The 21,666-nt window shown below is 42.5% G+C and overlaps 1 protein-coding gene across 1 annotated transcript in view; it reads left to right on the top strand.

The window, feature by feature from the left end:
* The window catches only part of hdac9b (histone deacetylase 9b), a 54,812-nt gene continuing 33,146 nt past the window's right edge, over positions 1-21,666 (top strand). Inside the window, exons 1-2 of the mRNA XM_020041309.3 lie at positions 1-92; positions 265-383. The gene's annotated coding sequence lies outside the window, so the exon portion shown is untranslated. The remainder of the gene's footprint in view (positions 93-264; positions 384-21,666) is intronic.

Below are 21,666 nucleotides of genomic sequence, written 5' to 3'. Positions count from 1 at the left end.
GTAACAATGAGAAAGCTGCCTGCTGCTGTAGCTCAACTCTCGTCTTCACAGATGGGTAGACGTGGTGTTTTATTAAGCTGCCGTCTTCAACAGTGGGTTTTTAAATGAATTTTGCTTAAAGGTTATTGTGTGTGTGTGTGTGTGTGTTTGTGTACAGTGTTTCTCTAATCTAGATTTTTCACCTGGAGTCACTCCATCAGGTTTTGGTTAAAGTCATGTTTCATGCTCTTCCTCGTCATAACGTTTGTGTATCTGTCGTTCCAGTTGTCAGCTTGTTCAAACCAAACCGCCAAAGTGCAAAGAGAGAGCGACGGTGCAGAACAAATAACCTCACTGTTAGAAGTCCTAAAGACTCATCCTGGCTCATCTTCTCACAAGCGAAGGTAAGAAGCACAGATTTGGCTTTTAAGTAGATTTCCCCCATTCAGCCAATACACTAAAATGTAGGCTTATCTCAAGGCACAAAACAAGTTGTCTGTGTTGATTCCTTGCCGTTTTATTGGATTGCGCTCCTTCAGTTAACATGCTCAAAGTGTTGACAGCTCAATTGAACGTCAACCTGAATTGGCTATGGAAGTGTCACTGCTGCGTTTGCTTGTGGGGACGATGTGATGAAATGGCATGTTTTGTGACGACCCCTAGTCTTTGAGTTGCCTTGTTTCCAAAGGAAACCTATTACATAAATGCCCCGATGGCTGAGAGAATTCCTCTCCATGGAGTCTTTGTTCCTGCCAAAGCTCTGTCGTGAGGTGTCAGGTGTTGACAAAATTCAACTCTTATTTCAGCGTGGTAATGAGAAAACAGAGGAAGCGGACGCTCGCCATTATACACTTGGCATTTGTAAATATGACAGCAAAACAAGGAGAAATACTGATGTGTTTTGCCATGAAAGCCCTTTTCAAGCCACATACAAATGACCCCCACGTTGTTCCTCAAATCCTCACCCCAAAATAAGTATGATTTGTTTTTTCACATCAGACTTGTTCTTGGCAGTTTTAGGGCGCACAGATGTCCCCTCTTCGCTGTTCAGATGGCTTGAGGGGGCAGGTACCATCTGAGTCATGTCACTGCAGAACTAAGTCATTTTAACAGCTCCATGTACTTATTTTTGACATGGAGTTCAACCTCAATGGCACCATATTCTCAGAATAGTAAATCGCATATGACCAGAGACTATAGGGCCTTGTTCAAAAGGACTGCACTGAATAGGGAGAAGTATGCCAACTGGGACACAAACACTGTGCTAAAAATGTTAATTAGACCATATTTTAAGTGTTTAATCAAACACATAGAAGAAACATTTTGACAATGTATTGTTTGTCACCTCTAGATTAAGATGTGTGATCAAATTACTCAACATCCTGTATGACTCAACAGATGCACTCATGCTTGATTTCTTTAAAGGACATTTAGCAATTTCTTTTGTGCTGTATTGATAGAGGAGAGAAAGCAGGAAGTCAGAAGAATCTAAACCCATGCTTCAGTGGTAAAGGTGTCAGGGAGGCCAGGGTTTAGACCACTAGCCTGCCTTCAGGCCACAAAGTCTTTTGTTTGCATTAAAAATCCCGTACAGACTGAGCAAGAAAATGGCACACAGCAATTGGTGGACCAATGGGAAAGTGATGAGGCTTTACATAGGGCCGTGTTCTTAAAGAGTGAGTAAACAACCAAAGACTTTGAGACTGAAAGTGGTAAGTTGTCTCTAGGGTCGCATAAAGTCTGGAATGACACATCGCCCGTTGACCGTGGGCGGAGTTTAACAAATGGTTAATGAATTGTTACAAAGGCCACATGTTGCTGTGCACATGGAGTCCATATATGGGGTTGGTTGCTGATGGTCAGCGTAAAAGACACGTCCCCTTAACTGGATACAAACAACGACCAACTGTAGAGGCACATCATGAGCTAGAACTCTTCGTCTAGTCCTTGGCCTTTGTTTTAAGCTGGTCATGAAGGTCATGCTGTTCCTCACTTTGTCTTTACAAGCCATATCCAACAACTTTCCCTGGACCGTTGTTCCAGTGTCTTTCCATGGAATCTAAATCACTGTAATTGGCCAGGATTTGGTCCGGTGAAATGGATGCTGCTAGTTGTAGACAACATATAGGGGCATATTATAAGGACATATTATAATGTCAAAATGCATTTTTGTTAAATAATCCGTCTTTTTGAACACACAAGCACTGGGAAAAACCCTGTGGATTCCTCCTGAGGTACTCAGAGAGCTTGGAGATTCGACATTTTAAAATGACACTGATTGGGAAGTTTTTGGTGCTACATACAGCACAACAACCAATTGAAAATGCAAACATTGCAAGTTCACATCCCTCACCCGGTTTAGCCAGCAGTCATGACATTTGGAAAATAGTTCCCTCTGCTAACAAGGAAGAAAATTCCCTCAAGAACCTGTATTGTATGCAACTGTGAAACTGTTAAAATGCTAACCCTCGGGCAGCGGATGAACAGTGAGCATGAGTCTTGAAATGTGGCATCTGTAAACAGAAGTTGCTCAAAGTAATGCTTTTCAGATTTTAATGGGTCCCATTGACCAATGAAATTAAATGCGGGCGAGGTCTGCCACGTCGATGCATATAAATGAGGATATTCATATTGTAACAACGTTTGGCACGTATGTTGCAAACACTGTTCAGACTCAATATGCTATGCAAGAGCTATACTATGCATGCAAACCTTATTCTGAAATCTTATTCTGAAAGTTGGCACCCAAGCCCAGAGGTGAGTGTCTAACCCACACAATATTTTAGGCAACACTGACAGGATTTAGAATGACCTTGGATTAATGATGACTCTTATCATAGAGATCTGGCATTTACTAAATTGATTGGCCCTGGATGCTGGTGCATGGTGGAGGATGACATTTATTATTTTTCCTTCTTTCAAATGTTCTTACAGAGAAGACAGAAGTGTGCGTTGCCTTGTAGTTTAGAGGGATTTGAAACCAAAAGCCCTTTGTTAAATGATTCAACCATCAAACTTTCTGTTCCACAAAAACCCGTTTGATAGATATCTCCATAGCAAAACTGATTTGATGTTTTTGAATGTTTTTTTCACATGCTAATGAAAAATTCTCTTTAATTTCGAGAAGTGTAATGGAACTGAAAGTGAAAATTCTGAAAATGGTGTTCAACTAAAAGTGGTAGAGTCCCAAGATACCATATATATGAAATGACCTTTGGGAGCTTCCTTTTAGAGCTTGCCTTTTAACTCTGCAAGTCTGAGAAACTAAGAGGAAATAAGTGATGACACAAGTCAGCAACATTATACATTAGTCAACTGTCTTGAGCATTAACATGGAAAATTGGGGGAAAAACATATTTTGTGTATTGGAGACATGTGCCCACTGACTCATTTAAAAGTCTTCTAGCACAAGTTCAAACAACATACAGTAAATGTTGGTACTGTCATTTTTTTGGACTTTCCTATGTTCAGTAGATGATTGTCGTCAATATCTATGAGAACATTATGAACTGGGTAGTTGCTGGCCGTGACCACAAATCCTCGAGATGTGTTGTCTTATTATAATCTGGTTACCCACATCATTTGAACAGTAAAAAAATGCAAGGGAAAGCTGTGGTACACAGGCTATTATTAACATGTAGCTTTAAATCCTTAGCATTGATTGGCTGATAGATGATATCTGTGGTATATGAGACCTCAGGTATGATATTACATCAGTGATTACTGCTGTAGTTGCTTTGGTAACCAGTTTATAATCACAATAAGGCATCTTGGGGGTTTGTGGCATGTTGTCAATATACCACAGCTATGCGCTGTGTCCAGGCACTCCGCAGTGTGTTGTGCCTTAAACCAACTACTTTGATGTGGTATATTGGCCATTTACCACACCCCCTCGTGCCTTCTTGCATAATGATACCACAGCTTTTAGCCATTTAATATTAAGGGATCAAACCAACTGTTATCCATGAGCATGTTTGCTAAATGTCATCAATGTAATCCAAACAGATATTAACAGAGTTATCATCTGCCAATGTGTGTTTGATATCAATGGTTCTGCATACATGTTTGCAACATGTGAACCAACATTTGTGAAAATGCAAATATCTTGGGCAGATTCATTTGTATTTATATTGTCAGACCACCGCCAAATAAACATTTATTAGTAAATTGACGGCATTATGTCATAAGTACTGACCAGAAAATTATTGCAATGTGAACTTTGTCTACAGATGAGGTGCATCAGGTTTGGTGCAGACTGGTGTGTGTTCTGCTTGCCAGTTGTCCTCACACATGGTGTACTGTCCATATACCACGCTCTGTGGACCCAATTACTTACCTCCTGATGTAGGAGATAATGGATCGGTATTGTAAAATAACACTGGACTGATTTCGACTACTTTTGGGTGAATGTTTGCTGAATATTTATTGAACATTGTCCTGTATATTGTAGTACTAACTGTCATATGAGAATATGGAACAGAGGGCATTTAAAAGTCTTGTTGGCACTGGTTTGTTTCAGTTGATTTGTTATTTCGTATCAAGATGAAGCCTCAACATGCCATGAGGTTACCAGGCAACGGTGTCCTCTTCTGTCAAGTGCTGCTTGTATTTAATTACCTACCTTGCATGTTAGACAGCGAATAAAAACTGGTTACAGGCCTATCTAGTAATAAAAAATTATATTAGATCTATTCCAGCTAGTAAATAACTCTGTTTTGTTTGTCTTTACAGAATGTATTTTTTATTGTATTGTTTTTCCTCGTAAATGACACAAGCCTCTGTACTTTTATAGTGCAAATATGATACACTATTTATAACTTCTTTAGCAGTGTGTGAATATCAAATAGTGGTTGGATAATTTTTCAAACTTCTCCTGCAAAATAATGTGATATAGAACCATAATAGCTTTGCTTGTTGGATTTTGAGTATGCTACGTCAGAATGACAGGGTCTAAACCACAGCGTTTGGTGGAATTTGGGGCTGTTGATGTGTCGTGCTTTGCAGTCCAGAATGGGATGAGGTTGAGACACATACACCAACAGTATCTAGAATAAGTCTCTTGATCGTGTGACGGGGATAGCCCAAGCATCTCAAATTGTTTTGTCTTATATTTTGAACAGTGGCATTGTGAAAAAGGGAAATGGGACTTGCCAGCAAAAAAACAAACATCTAGTAACAACCAGTAAATACTTTGGAAAAAGCAATTTTTTATTTTTTTTTCTTGGTCGACCACGTACTTTGCATGTCATAACTTCTGAAAGTCTGTATCCCAACCATATTTTCAATTGTTGTTTGTTGTTGATTCTCATCTTGAGCAAATAATAGGCATATTCAGTTGAATTTCAACTTTTCATTTTTTGGCCCAGAAAAACTCCCTTGTTGCTTTAGTGGTATGTCTTCGGTAACTGTGTTCCTGTGTGATGAAGTGCTGTCCAGTGGGTTTGGAGGCATTTGCTTGTACTCACGCAGACAAGATGTTTCTGTACACTTCAGAATGACATCAGTCAGCAGGTACATAACTAACGAAGACAAGTGTGACAGTTCTAGTTCCATATATGCCCAGACCGTATCTCCCCAACCACCATAATTCACACATGAGGTGGTATGCTGTGGATCTTGGGCACATTTTAAGGGATTTTATTTTTCACTTATAATGGCTTCCTTGTCATCCGTTACTAAATATTTACTCATCATGGTAACACACAATAGCCGAGTCAAATGCAAAGCCTAGACAATAACTGTTCTCTTATTCATGCAAAAATTATGTTACCGAATCAAGCCAAGCCAATTGTCCCAAAATCTTTGGAGCCCTAAAATGGGTTCCAAATGTCCTTTTCAGCTTTTATTATTTTATTATTTAAGAGGATTTGTTCACATATTGGTTTTGCCATTTGTACACTTTAAACTCTTAATAATTGTTTATGCAAAATAATTGATGTGGCCCAAAAAGGTCTCTAATAATCCTCTTCTAATTATGACCAAGCACAGCCAGAAGAGGAGCGGCCATTGTGCATCAGTTTCTTGCTGTTTCTTGCTCTTTGAGGTTTTAGCCAAGGTATCTTTGATTTTGTGAAAACTATTAATGTAAAAAGGGCTTAGTAAAATTGGTGTTTGGTTTAATTTCAATTGGTTAAAAAATCCAAACGATTTGAGTATAGTGCTACTAGAAGAAAGAGAAATGCCTTCTATCTCAATTATTACTGGGTGTACTGTATAACTACTTTTAGCAACACATGCAAACACACCAGCATCGTTAGTAATTATGCAGATGTTAAATATATTTCAGTTACTCTGTCATTTGCCTGTAGGTTTGGTGCTTTTAATTTAGAAAGAAAACATTGAATAAAATATAAATTGAACAGACTTTCCAAATGCAGGTCTGTTGTAGACCCACTTCCTCTCTACCTAGTTTCAAAATAAAAGTTTTGCAGGTTCTCCATATCTGCACAAATAAGTGAGAACGTTATGACTTGATCAACTGGGACACTGCGTGGGTGTACAAGAGACCCACATTTGGTAGTCAGTTTAATTTATGTACTGTATGTTCATGTTTTTGGCAAGATAATTACTAGCAACGCTTGTTTATAATTCTAACATTACAAAAAGTAGCAAAGATAACATCAAAGATGCTTTAATATGCAAGAACTGAGTACTCAGATTATCCCAGAATATATTTATGCTTAAGAGTCTGGTTAACCACAGAGATTGAAATGTGTGCTATTTGATGTGCATGAACTGGATATGCAGCTTGTTTGGATGGGATGATATTTTTAGCCAACTGCATGTCACAAGGCTAATTTGACTACTATAAACAAACGACTATTCAGACCGGTAAGGAGGCGGGTGGACTTTTGGTCATCAGCCAATTAAGTTTGTTTACTGAAAAATCCCCAAATTTTTAAACAACCCCGACTAAGCATTGCAATGCCTTATAAGAAAATATATTTTAAAAATAAACACACCAAATGATTTATTAGACATGAAGTAATGCTTTAAAAATCCTATTAAAAAAAATTAATGGGGACTTTAAACTCCTGTCATCTCTTTGTTGAAGACTGGGTTTCTTTTGAAAGAGCTCTGCTTATTTTGGTTCAGTGTTTTGTTTTGTAAATGTCTGTACAGTCCCTGGCAAAGGCCTTCTCCTTCAAATTAAATCCTCACTCTGGCCAAGAAAAATCCTATTGAATTTGTCAGCCTTCTCACTGTTAAAATGCAAACCTTCAGCCAGCGCAGTGACAGGTCCACAGGAAGTAATTCACTCTGTAGGGAATAGGGAGTCATTTGGAATGCGACCTGAGTTGGTTTATTTGAGTGCCTAGCTCTGATGAAAATGAAATGTTTCAGGACAGTCAGTGATGGAGACTACAACAAGGGCAGGTTGCAGGCAACCCAATGCCCATAAGCATTTCATTGTTTGTCACCACCTGTTGATAACGAAGCATGTGACAAAAGAACAACTTACTGTATTTGCTTGAATAAAACTTAGAACTAAATTAGTCTTTTTTTGGGGGGGGGGGGGATTATGGAATTATGTTCCAACTATAAGCTCTGACAATTTCTGAATCTAGTTGCCTACCCCTGGACTTCAGCCCCCAAACCAACCTGCCGCAGTGTCACGTTTTCAGGAGATACAATAAAAATGGCTGCAGTTTTCAGATCAGGATAAACGCAGCTGGTTTCTGGGGGTGAGGTAGGTGTGTGTGTATATACATTGTGTGTGTGTGTGTGTGTGAGGTTAAACAGAAGCAGGTGGCGTGTAGCGCTGGAGTCTATCTCACTGTGTTGTCATGAAAAAGAACACCAGAGGCATGTTCGCACCTTTATTTATTCTGCTGTTCTTGGCTGACGCCGTGGAAGGGAAAGAGCTGCAAACCCTCTCCAGACAAACTCGCATCCTAAATGGCACCTTATTTTCTATAAAAGTATACTACTACACTACTAACTCCTTGCTCAGGGTTCAGACCTTTCCTCGCTTTCTGTTGCCGTGTCACTGCATATTAAAAAATATATTCTTAAATAATCGATATGCCATTCGTACATATGTATGTAAAAATGTGTCCCAAATTACACTCACCTCTAGTGCACAAACTTTGACCAGAAATCTGAATACATAATATTGCTGCTTCCAAAGGCTACTTTTCTCTAAATGTGTGGGGAGGGCTTTACTGTACTGATGTGAAACCTGGCGGAATGTGGATACTCCTCATTGCCCTTACCGAGGGAGTAGCCCCCTGCCTCTGATGGGGGTCTCTCAGTCACTGAGGCAGACTGCAGTTGGGTTTGGCAGGGAGGCTGTTCAGCCTGGGTTACATCCTAAATGGGACCCTATTCCCTGTGAGGCCTGGTCAAGAGTAGTGCACTAGAGAGGAATCAGGGTGCCGTTTGGGACAGATCTCTGGTGTTCCCAGCTGGGTTATCCAGCCTCCAGGCCCCAGGCCAGGCTTCCTGCATCAGACCCCCAGAGTCCTGAAGGGAGAGGCCAGACTGACGAGCCGTCCCTTATGGCACCCTACTCCCCATCTAGTGCCCTACTTTTGTCCAGGACCAGGTTGAAGATAGGGCATGGTAGGGAACTGGGTGCCGTTTGGGACGCGCTGAGCCTGCCCGCCATTTGTTTCCACTACCTGTCTCAGTGCGTTCTGGATCTGGGGGCCATGAATCATTTGTCTCTGAGTGAAGAGGGGCCTCCAGTATAGATGAGAAATGGAAGAAATGAAAGAAGCTGTCGTAAATGTTAGATTAATGTTTTTGTGTTGCATGTTGTGCCCTTTCAAACTCTCATTTCATACGTTTTTATGTGATACACTGAGTCTGCTATGTCATTGTTGTGTTGTTTTATTTGATACACCGAGTCTGCTATGTCATTGTTGTGTTGTTTTATTTGATACACCGAATCTGCTATGTCATTGTTGTGTTGTTTTATTTGATACACCGAGTCTGCTATGTCATTGTTGTGTTGTTTTATTTGATACACCGAGTCTGCTATGTCATTGTTGTGTTGTTTTATTTGATACACTGAGTCTGCTATGTCATTGTTGTGTTGTTTTATTTGATACACCGAGTCTGCTATGTCATTGTTGTGTTGTTTTATTTGATACACCGAGTCTGCTATGTCATTGTTGTGTTGTTTTATTTGATACACCGAGTCTGCTATGTCATTGTTGTGTTGTTTTATTTGATACACCGAGTGTGCTATGTCATTGTTGTGTTGTTTTATTTGATACACCGAGTCTGCTATGTCATTGTTGTGTTGTTTTATTTGATACACCGAGTCTGCTATGTCATTGTTGTGTTGTTTTATTTTTAGCTTGGGTCATATTGGGTTGATGGTGGGATGCTGGAGAAACCTGTTTGGGTGGATGTATTTTTTAAGATTTAAAATAACCCGCCGGTTTATCTGCTAGCACGTCCATCCGTCCGTCTATTGACAGGACCGGTACAAATTCCAAAAAAACTTTAATCAAAGGTATTTTTTTAAATCACTGGTTAAAGCCCCAAAGACCAAACAATAAGCTATTGAATCACCATATGAAGGTGTAAGAACCTAGGATGAAACCTAGAGAGGAGCCAGACTCTGGGTGGGTGGCACTTCCTGTAGAGGCTATGCGAAGAGTGAATGGCCATTTATGGTCGGGTCACTCATCTAGGTATCCAGGTATCCAAACATTCAGGTCACGGGCGGGTCCAAAACACTTCAGCATCAGTTTGCTTTTAATACCCAAACACAGTAGAGAGGCCGAAAGTCAGTGCCTCCAGAGTGAAAGCAAATGTCAGTTCCCTTTTCATAAACGAGTGTTCAGAGGTCGAGACCAAAATAACCATGCGACCAGGTGGACAGGGACAGCCAACAGATATCAGGCAGAATCTAGATCAAAACACTGGAGGGGGGAGGGGGGGTCCCGGCTGAAGTACACCTAAGAAGAACAGGACACCACAGAAGACAGACAGCCTGACCGTTGCTGCCAAGAACATTACAGACAAAGATTATTGCAGCACAGATACTGAGCAGTGAAGCAGGGAGTTTGGAGAAAATATCTCCTGCCTGTTCTGGCTTTATGCGAATTGCTTGTTGCAACAGTAAATTTAATGAGATGGCGGCCTGTTATTCAGAATTATGAGACACAGCAAAATATGTATTCCACAGGAGAAAACTTTATCCAGAGAATGATTTCAGGCATGTTAGACAAAACCACCTAAGACGATTATGACTCTGTGTTAGCTGTTGTTCTGCGTCCAGAAGGCCTGTTAACACTAGCTATAGACGCTCATTTCACAGGTAGCATAGACTTAAGGACTAGAACCAGGAAAGATTATTTCTACCTACTTTTCATTTTGGTGGCGGGAATGTTTTGCAACACGACTGCGTTAAGGGCATGTGCAGTAGATATGAGCAATAGTTGGATAGGTCTCATTTGGGACAATCAATTCAAAGTTTCAAGAGCTGACTCGGTGTCAAACAACTCGCCAAACTACTAACTTCACTGCCTATGCTAGAGGTCTAAACGGCCTGGCACGCATCCCCTTTCTTATGGCGAGGCTCGCCCCGTATCCCCATATAATTTATTTCCGTCCATCCAGCACAGTAAACAACACATCCACACCCAGGTTGATGGATGGCTTGTACCTCTAGACCGACGCGACGCTGTGGCTGAGATGTCCGCTGATGGCAGAAACAGACCCTCTACGAACTTCACAGAGCCACGCCATGTCACCCCGTTCCGTCTCCGGCCCCGCCAGCCACGGGGGTGCGCTCCCTCCCCAGGGCCGCCACGTTCCGTGTCCAAATGGCCTCCTTTGTTGCCTTCTTTCATCTGACAAGGGTACCTGCCACCTCGCCCGGCACAGGCCGACCCCTCCCTGTGAGTTATGGGGCCCGCGGACGAGAGGGGCACCCCCCCTCCTTTCCCCCTCCTTGCACTCCGCTCACCCCTCACCTCGCACTCCTGACTCACTCCCCACCTGGCGTAAAATGTGCAGAACAAACGGGCCTGGGGAATTACACAGGAATTGGACACACTGACTGGCTCTGGAGATCCAAGGACATGGCCGTCTCCCCCGTCTCCCCTCATAAAAGACCCTCTGTGTCCAGATAGGTGTGAAAGAGGTTACCAGCCCATCTGTTTCCCCAACAAAACCATCCTCCCTTTGAGGTGACAACTTCTGAGCATACTCTGCATTCTCCCCTTTAGCTTGGTGCGTCAGGTCTGGTCTTCTTGGTGAGAATGTTGACAGAATCAACCTTTTCCCGAAACGCCGGGATGAACTGAGCACTGGGGGTTCCGTCATGTTCACATTAAAGCCAAAGGAAAATGCAGATTGTTCACGTATGTCGGAGGGAAAGGGCAGACATTTGTTTTGTTGGCTTCAGAAAGATTTGCTACAGACTGAAGACAGGTTTTGTGTAAACAGCAGGAATGCTTCAGCACTAGTTAACATCAGAAGGCAGGCAGAGCAGAAAACGATAAGACGAAATGCTCTTTTGATGTTTTGCCTTTTTTCTTTATCTCTGATTTATTGTTAGCTATTTCAAATCCGTTTAAGGTATACTACAGTAACTTATTCTGCCATGGCCTGTTTAGTACGATTCCATGAAAGCCGTGTTGGCGCAACAGATTTGTCACATGTTAGATGCTGACGGTGAAACTGAAATATCTCCTAAACAGCTCCAACTGAACCCGCCTCATGAGCCCTAAGTGGCTGTCAATGTGTCTTTTGGTTTGAAACGATGTTGGAAATAGATCTCTCAGATTTCTTTGCTGTGAGCAGATCTCAGATGAATGTAATGGTTTTTGTCTCCTCCCAGTCTGTGCGGATGGTAGCGAGATCAGTTTGAGGCATGTTACTCCCTGTGTTGTTGCTGGGGCCGGGTTGACAAGTCTACGTGGTCATTTCTGGATCTGAGATGAAAGGAGAGGTCAGCGACATTGCAGCCGCTCCCAAACACAGCATGGTGTGTGTGTGTGTCTCTGTGTGTGTGTGTGTGTGTGTGTGTGTGCGTGCGTGCGTGCGTGTGTGTGTTGTCTCTACAGTGGGGCGGGCCATTTCAAGCAATGCATTGCTATTTGTGCATGCAGGTCACAGTGTGCCTCCAGGGGGCACTGTTGCAGAGGGATCCGTCCACGTTTCTATCCCAAACGAACCTGCAGTTCTACCCGCTGTAGGGCTGGTGGACACTGCTGTGTTGGGTCGGTTCAATGCACTGTGTTCCATCTCTACATGGGACTGCTACCATCAGCAGAGTGAAATGTTAGTTTTTCTGTCAGCTTGTACCGTCGACAACCTCTACTGATTTAACGGATCGTAGACGTTTTGGAGAAGGTCCACGCCGTGAGGTCGGGGAGATGGTGGCAGTTGTAGCGACTGATGGAGAGGGGAAGGGTGTGTGTGAGAGGGAACTGGGGTGAGAAAGTTAATGGCCCGTGGGGGGGGGGAGAGATGGATGGAAACAGAGATAGAGAGAGAACGTTAGAGACTAAATGAGCAGCAGTGTTGGAGGCTGGACACCAGGGACTCATCAGTGGTAGAAGTTAGTGTTCTGTTAGAGGTCTGCCAGGGGGATGACTCCGGACCTCTGGCCTCATCCCTCTCGGGAGAGGAACGGGGGAAGCGCGGCACTCTATGTTACATTTAAATGGAGGGTCAGATCCTCTCTCAGGAGTGATTATGCTACTTTTTAAAGAAAGTTGTCCTGGGCCGGCAAATTCACAAGTTCATAAATGCTTGTACCTCGAAAATGAAAATGTGAGGACTGTGTGAATTAGAAATTGATAAATCTGACACTATAATAACATCCAAGACCATTAGAAGGTCACTATAGTAAAGTGCTGCTAGATGAATGTGAATTTTACCCCTCCGGCTTTTTACATATTTTCACAGGCATGGCCTTGTCCCAAATAACACCCTTTTTCTAGGTCACTTCTTTTGGTCAGATCCCTATGAGCGCTGGTCCAAAGTGGTGCACTACATTGGTATTTAGAACACAGACATTAACTATTTTAAGAGTGGGGTCAGACTGTGTCTGTGTAGAATATTCCCTAGCTGGTAATGCAATGTTTTAGTTAATAGTTAGAGGAAAAGGTAGCTGTTCTGCAGCATTGTTGTGTCTGGGCCCTCTGAGACAACAGAGGACACATTCACCGCGGTAAAGAAAATAATTGGTGGCGTAGGTGGAAGTGTCTGGAACAATGAACACCAGCCTTCCTTTCCTATTGTCAGTCTGATTTCCTAGTACATTTTGGTTCTGTTGACCTTCTGAAAATCTATTAGTGGATTTTTTGTTTTGTTTTATTATTTAGAGGCTGTCGGTGTCTGAAACCATAACAAATTGTCCCACACCCTCTCCAAATCATTCACAGAGTCATGAATGAAAGCACTGATCGTTCTAAAATTGTTTTCATCATGTTTTTAGGCTATAGGGTTTCTTTTGCTTTGGTTACAAACATTGGAATGAAACACTTATTTTCAGCGTTTTCTGAAAGTGGCTTGAGTGAATCATAGGAATATCATTTTTGCATAATGGCTATCTAGTAACCAAATATTTTCTAAATGTGAAGTTTGGATACAATAGTAAATCGACTAAATAGTGGTACGAAGCTGCTCTAAATCAGTGACAACTTAAAAATAGTCAAACAAGTCAAAGTCTAATTCCTTTCTTAGGCAGAGCTCCAGCAGTGCTCACTCCAGGAAATTGCAGATTAAAACCTCATCAGCATTGTGTCCAGGAGTTTAAATCCTAGTTGCTGCATAGAGGTAATTCTTGGGGACCTTGCATGCGGCAGGGCTCATTGGCTCAGTGCTCTCAGAGTGTTTTTGGGGAGTCTGGGACAGTGTTTTATTTTAGCAGGTCCGGTGACTGCTGTTTCTCTATAATAAGAAGAACAGTGTGATGAGCTTCAGAATACACATGTCTGTATGTTCAACTCACTGCTGGGGTTTAAAGAGAAAATATAGTATGTATTTTAGAATGAAGTATGTTTTTGGCTAAATATCAGTTTGTTTTTATTCCAGGTTTTTTCATCCATTTTCTGCAATGTTGCACTATAGCATAAAGCTATATTAAATGCTTTGAAACATCTTTGACCAAGCAGAAGGAGTATGTATTTTTTAAATGTGAAATAAAAAATATTGACAGTGTCAGTGGTTCATTCAATTCATTTTTCCAGTACAACATTTTCCTGTCCCTAACAAATTTGATCTAGACATATTTTTATGTTTAAAGTTATGAATAAAACCCAATGTAATATGTCAACTGCGCAAGTTTTCCCTATGTGGTGGAGTGTGTGTACAGATGCTCAGTGCTCAAACTTATAAGAGCAAATCAAAACCTAAGAAGAAACCTATAGAGGTGCCATACTCGAAGGGGTGGCCAGTCCCTTTATGCCTGTGTCGGGGTGAGGTTATAAAATATTTTTTGTGAGGCTTAAGCTCTGTTGATGTTTGTGCAAAGTTTCTCTTGTCTAAAAAAAATATGCCTAATTGGATGTGCTTCAGCAAACTTCAGCTAGATCGCTTAAATCTCCTGCACTGGAGTGGAGTTCTTAGCTAATCAGAAAAAGACCAAACAGCCACATACAGTATCACAGGTTATAGAAGTTCTATATTTGTACAGCTAGTTGTTTTTCTCCAGGTCAGGCTAACCTGTTTGTTTCTTTCCTGGCAGATTGAAAGAACTGTGGTGGTCACAACGTTACGCTGGTTATTTTATATTTATTTGATTTACTTTTTTTTTATATGTGTAGACTGGGGTGGTTCAGTGCTCTGGCCTGCTGTCTCACGTGCACATGAAATGCAACAACACTGCTCTTTTAGCAAAAAAATCACCTTATGTTTACAGAATCAGAATCAGGATAGCACACATTTATATAAACGAAATGGAGTATTTGCCAAAAACAAACTGAGACAAATCCAGATTTTTTTAACCTCCTCTGCCTTCCATAGTGCCCACCTTGCTAGCTTCTCATTTTTTTATTTTATTCATGTGGATTAGATAACTTTTGAAATGATGTACTTCCTCTATGAAAACAAGAAACATGGCAAGCCTAGTTCTGCCAGAACACAATAGAAAGTATTGATTATGGCTGCCCTCTCAAGATTCTAGCCTAGGTCGCCCCTGTGAAACACCAGAGCTGACCATTTGCCTGGTGTCAGTATAGCATATTACGTATATTACGTGTCAGTATAGCATATATACATAAAGTTGTAACCAGCAAAGTTTTTTACCTGAGGCATCATGTGTGTTGACCGCTACTGGAGTCAAATGCTACTGTGGGAAAGTGTTGGGTTCTCAAGACTAATGGGTGATCCTGCATTCCTGTCCAGTTGTGTTCTGGGCTTATTTCCTTCACAAGGGACATTGAGATCATCCCATGATGAAGCCAGTCAAGTACAGGCCAGAGGAGATCAGTCATTTGTTTTTTTTGTCATCTTGCAGAGTTTATTTGGGGTCAGAACAATAGAAAAACACTACTTCTATACGTTATAGCAGCACAGAGATGTTAACATGAATAAAATACAGTCATCAGTTGATCTCTGTTTTCTATTGTCCATTAATGGATGACTCCCATGAAAAATCATCGTCTCAGTCTGTTATTTTCAGACGGAAAGTATCTACGTGGACCTAGTTTGCCTTGGATAGCTTCTGCAAGAATCCCCAATTAAAGTGTACCAATGTTTGAGCCATTACCATTGTTTTGGTTTTTATTCCAACACACTGTTTTGGTGTAAACATTGGAGTATAAAATGTGTATGGTACCAACTCCAAAATGTCATATTCACCATATTTACTACCACTAGAGATTTCTGTGTGCTAAAGGAGCTTTGCTACCAACCTATGCAAATTGAAGTTAGCAATTAGCAGTAACTTAATTTTTTTAAATAAAAAATCTATAAACCTTTATCAGGGGTTGGCTAATATAGTTCATTCAGCCTTTGGCCTATTTAAATTAGAGTGCAATTTTGAGGAGCTGGAACCTAATTCATTTATTTCTTTCATTAGCAAATTTACCATAACTAAGCACTAACATTATTACAAAAAAATACTTTCAAAGCTTGATTACATTGAGATACATAATGTTTCATGAAACTGAAAAGATTATTAATTAATTATTTTAATATTTTTTCTTTTATTCTGTGGGATTTGTACTGTATAAATTGACAGATATCTTCTTCCTTTTATCAGATTCTGAGGCATTGACAGGTGTCTTCTACCCCCCCCAAACTGGATGTCTGTTTTAGTAATTGTATTACTTTATTCCGCTTGGATAATTATTGTTATTATTACTTCTAAACCCTTGTTCTCCTACATTGTATAATAGCCAATGTGTGATTAGTGAACTGCTTCGTCATGACAACTCCCTGTGGATTGGGGACAGTCGATGTGTCATCCGATGCCGTTCTCATCCGCCATTAACCCTGATTGAGCTCACAGGCGCACAAGCTGCCGCAGGCTATGGCTCCGGACTCCTTACCCCAGCACGTCTACTCTCCCAGCTGGACAAGGCCAGTACCTATATCAGGGGTATTCAACTCTGGCCCTCGAAGCCAGTTCCACTCATTCAGTCTCAACCCTGTAAACATTATTTACAGGTGCATGTAATCAATGATGAGTTAGAGCAGAAACCCTGCAGGCTCTGGCCATCGTAGGGTAACATCTGAATACCCCTGACCTATGTCCTGCGTTAGACTGACGAACATCGATTGCAGCATTTAAGCCATAATGCCATCCAAGTTTATCCCTGAGCTCCGGCCCCGGGGACAGAGCCCCTCCCTCTGCAGCTGTATCCTGGACCATTCAGAGCCCCCCTGACAGGCTGCATCACACCTTGGCAACTGCAACTCCCTTGATGCAAGGCGTTTTAGAGGAATGGCGCAAACGTCCTGTTTCGTAGTCGTGGGCCAAACTGACGGTCATCCAAGACCTCTACACCAGGCGTTGTCAGAGGAAGGCCCTGTAAACAGTCAGTGACCGCAGCCACCTCTGATCTGCTGCATGGCAAATGTGGCGTGTTACCGGTACCTCACATGTTTGACAGTCAGAACCTTGCATAGCTTGCATATTGAAGCCGCGCTCATCCCGATCGTGACACGTGCACACTTGACATTCGTCACACATTCACACTTCTCCATCATCACACATCCACACTTATTCATCAACACATTCACACTGCGCGCTCTTCACACATTCACACTTCCCGCTCCTCACACATCCACAATTCTCCATCATCACATATCCACAATTATTCATCAACACATTCACACTGCGCACTCCTCACACATCCACAATTCTCCATCATCACATATCCACAATTATTCATCAACACATTCACACGTTCACACTGCGCGCTCTTCACACATTCACACTGCACGCTGTTCACACATCCACACATCACACTCCTCACACATCCGCACTTCACATTCATTACGCATTTGCTCTTCATACTCCTCGCACATTCACGCTTGACATTTATCCCACATATACACTTCAGACTCATCACCCACGCACACTTCAAACTCAGCCAACATTCACAGTTCAAACTCACCGCAAGTACACACTTCAAACTCAGCACACATTCACACTCATCACACATTCACACTTCACACTCATCACACATTCACACTTCACACTCATCACACATTCACACTTCACACTCAGCCCACATTCACACTTCACACATGTACACACCCCCCTTCCTACATAACATGAACACACATGTATACTGACACCACACACGTTGTCAACGCTCCGGAAAAAATGAAGAGACCACTGCACCTTTTTCTTTCCTTTCCAAAAAAGTCGAAAAGGAAAGTTTTGAGTGAGGAACAGAAGGATTCCAGTGTACCAGGATTTTCAGTGGTCTCTTAATTTTAACTCCTCTGTTCCTCACTCATAACCTTCCTTTTTCAACTTTTTTGGAAAGGAAAGAAAAAGGTGCAGTGGTCTCCTAGTTTTTCCGGAACTGTATCTGTTGTTACTCCTACCTACAAGTACTGAAACTAAGTGACTCATACCTCTACACTCTGACCCAGTTTTGGTACAGCCTATAAAAAATATTTGTGAAATAAAATGTGTTTTTATAATTTGCTGTTCTTATTATTCATAGACCGATATTCAATTTTTTATTTAGTTTATTTAATTTACCTCAATTTGCTTTTTTGTGAAATGACTGTTAGTAAGCATTTCACTGTTAGTTGACACCTATTATTAGAAAAACAGGTGACAAATCAAATGTGACTTTATCTGGCAGGTTGAGGAATTAAGATCTGCCCGCCTGTCTGTACCAACCTGTGGTTGTTGTTGTTGTACAAGGAGCAGTACTTCAGCGTGGGATCCCCATTAGCGGCACCACGGCGACAGTAGACAACAGACCTAACCATCTAACAGCATCTGTCAACGTGATAGGGACCGTTGATCAATAGTTTCCTACACAGATTGATCAGTTAGATGATTTCTGAGAGGCGGAGAGGCACAGCCTCATTTCCCACCATCCCTTTCTGCTCTGCCGCTACGGACTGACTGGCTGCTGACTGCAGACCGGCTGCTTCGGGATGACTGTCTCCCCAACTGATCACTTTTTCAATCACTTGAAATTCCAGGCTTCTTCCTCTGACCCCAGGAAACATATTGTCCTCACTCTTACCTGTTCAACCCTCTGCAGATGACATTGTCATTCACTTACAAAGAAGGTTGAAGATATCCGTGCCTCATTCAGCCAACCTTGCGGGGCCCACTGGTTGCTCACAAGCTGGACTTTGCTGTGTATTAACTGCTTTTCCCCCACTCATACTTGATGATATCCTTCGGCTAGTGATGGTTGGCCACCCAATGTTATGCCCTCTTGACTCTGTGGTTCCCCGCTAAAAGAAATCAACATCAGGCCTGTATCCCTCCTGTTTTTCCTCTTCAAGCCACTTGAGCATGCTGTCTCCATGAAACTTTCTACTTGCTTCCCTCAGAACAGTCTCCTAGATTCTAACCAGTCAGGATTCAAGCAGGCCACTCCACCAAGACTGCTGTCCCCTGTGTAACGGAAAGTCTTCTCAATGCCCAAGCCAACTCTCTCCTATGTTCTCATCTTCCTTGATCTACCCACGGCCTACAACACCCTTGGGTCCTACTTCCAACTGGGGCTTGGTTCTTGGCCCTCTCCACTTCTCTCTGTACACCAAGTCTCTTGGCACTATCATATCCTGACATGGTCTGTCCTATCACTGCTATGCAGGTGACCCACGGCTCCCTTGTGACACCCAGGTGACAACTTGTATCTCTGCGAGCCTAGCCGACATCTTTAACTGTCAGCCGGGCTCACCACCTCAAGCTTAACATTGACAAAACTGAGCTGCTTATTTTGTGGGAAGGCCGTTCCACACCCAGACATGTCCATCATGGTTGACAACTGCACAGTGTCCTCCTCATAGAGTGCAAATAACCTTGGCATGACCCTTGATGATGCGCTGTCGTTTATGCGCTACAACATTTGTCGAGTATGACCTTACCTTACTCAGTAAGCAACACAGTTACATGTCCAGGCACTTGTCATATCATATCAGGATTACTTCAACTCACTCTTGGTGGGGCTCCCGGTATGCGCAATCAAACCCTGCAACTCATTTAGAATGTTTGACTGTCTGGCTGCTGCAGGCTTATTCTGGTTGACTGACTGGATGTTGCTGACTGGCTGCCTGCTGAATGGCTGGCTGGCTGGCTAGCTGCTGCTGACTGATTGGCTGCTGCAGGCTGCTGCAGGCTGTTGCTATATTTAGAAAGCCTAGCTATGCAGGCGATGAAAGCACAGCATCAGGGACATGGCTAAAGATAGAACACTGACCTCAAGGTCAGGAGATATTCCTGCTAGCTAGAATGTTTTTTAAAATGGTGTTTCACATTCAACACAGAATGCTATAGTGGTTCAAATGTAAAATCAAAATAATTGTATTTTCTTAATTATAAAATAATGGTATTTTAAATTGTATAGTAGCTGCAGAGCTCTAAAGAAGGGTATTCTGTACTTTGTTGTTCTAGTACAACATATGCTTCAGATCTGTACATATGCACACACACACACACACACACATGGAAAACTGTTATTTCACTTCTGCAGTGCCGTCCCAGTGGTTACTTTCTTTATTAAATTATAATTAGCTTCATCGTCAAACATTGTTTTAAATTCAGAAACTAAACATTACTGCCTTTAAAAAGCTTTTTGTATGTTATTTGATCCAACCTATAAAGTGCACTCTGTATCACCCAGAAAGTCAAACAGGAAATACCACAGGACGCCAGACTCAGTAACCTAATAAAAGTGAGAGCACCCCAGTCATTAGATGGAGAAATTCACTCCCATAATGCGTCCAGATGTATGAGCTAATTGGATTTAGGCATCAAATCAACAGTTCTAATGCCTTTGTGTTTTTATAAGCTGGCCGCAAAGGTAGGCTAAAGCCAGAGAAGGAAAATGTTGTTCCTTTCTTGTTTTTGAAGGGACTTCCCCAAATCTAGCCTCTACTAATAGCAAATGAAGGCTGGTGACCATCCCCTTGTACAGACTATCCAGGACCCACCAGTGAGTACCCAGAACCCACTACCCAGAACCCACTACCCACCACCCAGAACCCACCACCCAGGACCCATTACCCAGAACCCACTACCCAGGACCCACCCATTACCCAGCACCCACCAGCCAGCACCCACTACACACCACCCAGCACTCACCACTCATGACCCAACATCCACTACTCACCATCCAGCACCCAGCACTCACCACCCATGACCCAACACCCACTACTCACCATCCAGCACCCAGCACCCAATACCCAGCACCCAATACCTAGCACCCAATACCTAGCACCCACCATCCACCAACCAGCACTGTAAAGGGAGGAGGGTGTTATTTGAGACCGAGCTACAGGGCGTGGTAACAAGACAGGACACAGAAGACAAGAACCAGGAGCCTAGAACCAAGAACCAGGAACCAAGAACTTGGAACCTGGGACAAATCTCTACTACACTGAAATGGGAAAGCTCTCCCTCCCCCTGGGCTCCCAGGCTGGGGTGAGTCACCATCAGGGGGCTGGTGTAAAGTGGAAGGCCTTGGAGGCTCCCTGGTACACTGGTAATTGGTGTGTGGTGGTGATTTCCCTAGCAGGCTGTAGCTCCTCACAGGGCTGAGAAGGACCAGCCGTTAGAGTCAATGGGGGCATCTGGGGGGGGGGGTACTGAAGGGCCTGGGGGGGGGCAGTTATATCAGAAAGCCCTGGCTGTTACTATTCGCCTCCCCCTGTGACTGGTCCCTGGCAGTGCAATACATACATTCTCTGCAAAACGCCTGGGACGCATTATGAAACAGTATTAAAACTATTGGCATGAAGAGAAATAGATAAACACACACAAATATGACATGTTCAACAACCAAGCAGGTCATGAGATACTGTGATCACACCTTTTCTGGCAGTTACATCCACTGATGCGGGACAATCCTGAGGTGACGGTGCTGTGAGACACACACTCTTTGTCTTTATAATCCACGTCCCTGAATTAAGACAACCCTCCAACCGAGGCAATACAGCTCTTTGAAGTTGGTAATCAGTCAATAAGGTAAACAGAACATGTCCATGTTAGATCAGATGAGAGTGGGGGAGCATGCGATGTCTGTCCAAGATTACTGGTGTTGAAACACTTTTGAGTGTTTCCGG

This window comes from Esox lucius, chromosome 20, assembly GCF_011004845.1.
Source record: "Esox lucius isolate fEsoLuc1 chromosome 20, fEsoLuc1.pri, whole genome shotgun sequence".
In the NCBI taxonomy this organism is placed as follows: domain Eukaryota; kingdom Metazoa; phylum Chordata; class Actinopteri; order Esociformes; family Esocidae; genus Esox; species Esox lucius.
The sequence above is the reverse complement of the archived record's forward strand: the minus strand, read 5'-3'. Positions and strand labels throughout refer to the sequence as shown.